Consider the following 2,971-nt stretch of genomic DNA (forward strand, 5'->3'; position numbering starts at 1 on the left):
TTATAAAACATATACACATGTATACGTTAAATATATATGTCTATAGAAGATATATACACATATATACGCACCATTCAATATATACGTACTACTTTAAATCAAATATACTACGATATATACATTACAATACATACACACACTATATATATTGTTATATACTAATTTATAAAATATATACACATATATACGTTAAATATATATGTCAATAGAAGATATAAACATATATACGTACCATTCAATATATACGTACACATATAAAATATATATACTTCTTTAAATAAAACATATGCTACTTAATATAATAAATTAATAATACTTTACAGTAAATTAGTCCGTTTATTTATTTATTTATTTTTAAAAAAATTAACCGGGCCGATTAACCGGTGGGCCTGAACTGGGCTTGGTTCGGGCCGGGTTAACTGGGCCCAAAACCAAAAATAAATCGGCCCGATACCCTACATCCTGTGGGCTAACTGGGCCGGGTCAAACCGAGCCAATTTTGTAAGTGGGTTGGGTCAACCCAACTCGTTTGACAGGTATAGTCAGGGGCGAACCCACATGTATAGGTTGGGGTACACATGTACCCGTTAACGTCAAAAAATTGTGTGTATATATATATATATATATATATATAGCTTGCGAAATGCAAATATAGCTAATAGTGCAATATAAGATGAATGGTAGGGCACCCTGGTGCACTGGTGAAGTCGGTGCTTTCGTCCACGTGACCAGGGATCAATCCCTCGGTCACCCAACATTATAGATTTTATTTTCAATACTCTTCAGTTCCTTAAAGGATAAATTTAGAACAACAAAATTGCTAGATTGATGATTCGAACCGGCGATCAATCTATAAGGTGAATCTTCTTTGACCATTGAACTACCACAATTGATTGTTCAAAAATGCTAAAAGTAAACTTCATATTATAAGAAAGTAAAGTTATTAGCTTAGAACTCATATTTGTTTAATATATTTATTTTTTTAGTATTGTTCATGTCTTTGGCGATCAATTGAATATGATAATATTCCTTAATCGACACTGAAGGTTTTTCTAATGTCTTAAAGATAATATTGGTGCACCACAATATTATCAAAATCAATAAGCATAAAAAAGTTTCAAGGTTTATTGTGTTCAAGCACAAAGTACAAATAAAGCATGAGATTTAACGAAAAAAGGCTAGTCCAAGACTAATAATATAAGCATGAATGACAAATATATGAACAAAAAAATTAATTTTTTTAATAAAGTGAAACATCAATTGTTTAATTTTTGTCTCTTCAAAAAGCCTCATTGACAAGGGAAAGTACGTATTAGAAATTAGAACCTAAGTTGCACATTAAGCGAGGCGAGCGCTCAACACATTTTGATTCTTGCTTCGAGGATTATGCGCGTCTTTGATAACATTGGTGCACCCATAGACTTCAAATTCTAGGTTCGCCTCTTGACATAATCCCATGAAAAGGATACGACAATAATGTACTCCTGGTGACTGGGAATGGATAAGGAAATAGAACCAGTACAACGTGTACCCCTTACAAGCATTCAATTTTAGCCGGAGAGTACCAAAATTATAGGGGTAAGGAAAAACAAATGCATACACTTGTAGTAGGCTGATGCACGTCGTAATCTTCTTATCAAGCTGTTTGTTCGTTCTTTAAAAAGTAACACGTTTGATTAGTCGAAGGATTAGTGGTGAACTTAGAATATAGGAGTTGTGGGTGCTTTAGGGAGATTCGAGCACATATATTGACATTTTAAACTTTAAAATTCTGCTTAGAAATAAAGACACTCAACTATCTCTTTGATTATCAGAATGTTTTTATAACTCATATATCAATTTCTATATATTTCTTATATAATTGTACCTAATTCTGCATTAAATTTACCGATGCCAGAACACCACAAAATACGCATCGGTTGGCCTCTGGACGGACGGACCAGAACTTGAGTTGATTGATAAGTAATACTTTTTCCGTCTCATTTTATGTGACATAATTTGATCGGACACGAAATTTAAGAAATAAAAAAAATTTGGTGATGTTTACCAAATTGTTCTTTATTAAAAAATGTAGTATTATTTTTTATTTTATTAAGTGGGACCAATAAGGATAAAAGTGAAATTGTGTCTTTAATAGTTATCAAATAAAGAAAGATGTCATTCTTTTTAAAACGAACCAAAAAAAAATAACGACATATAAAATGAGACAGAAAAGTATATATTTTATTATAGAGACATAGAGGAATAGTCATAAATAGTTAGCCTATAAAACAAATGGCGTGCTTACGACTTAACGAAGTGATTATTCTCTTCAAATTATTACTCTATATTTTATTTGACCTGACACTCTTGAACCTTGTGCTGTAGATTATGGTTGTGCATTAAATGGTTCAGTTTTATTTTATATATTATTAATTTTTAATTTTTAAGATTTTTTTTTATTAATTCTTTTATTTAATCGATAAAAAATAATTATAAAATAAAAATAATAGCAACTAACATATAAAAAATAGAATTTTAATTTCAGCCAAAATACTACGTGATATGTTTTAATTTACAGAAATCTTCAAGAGAAATTAAGAGAACTATATATATATATATATATATATATACCCAACAACCTAATAAGAAAAAATCAATATCGAATCAATAACATAATTAAAAAAATAAAATCATTAAAAAATCATTAACCCAATAACAATAAATAAATTGTATTTTTATCAGTTTGATTTATTTGTCGTTTCGATTTTTGCACACCCTTGTTATGTTATAGGCAATAAATTTAATAGATTCAAATTCATAAAAAATATCCGTTAATCATCTGGTAATCTTTTTCAAACCTAGATCCATTGTTTTTGAATTATAGATTTACAAAGTTATGTGAATTGTAATTATGTGTAGTTTTTCTTTTTAAATTTTTAAAAAGGTTCTCTCTTGTCAAAGAAAAAATCAATAAAATTCAGAAATCTCT

The sequence above is a fragment of the Capsicum annuum genome, chromosome 11 (assembly GCF_002878395.1).
Source record: "Capsicum annuum cultivar UCD-10X-F1 chromosome 11, UCD10Xv1.1, whole genome shotgun sequence".
NCBI lineage: Eukaryota > Viridiplantae > Streptophyta > Magnoliopsida > Solanales > Solanaceae > Capsicum > Capsicum annuum.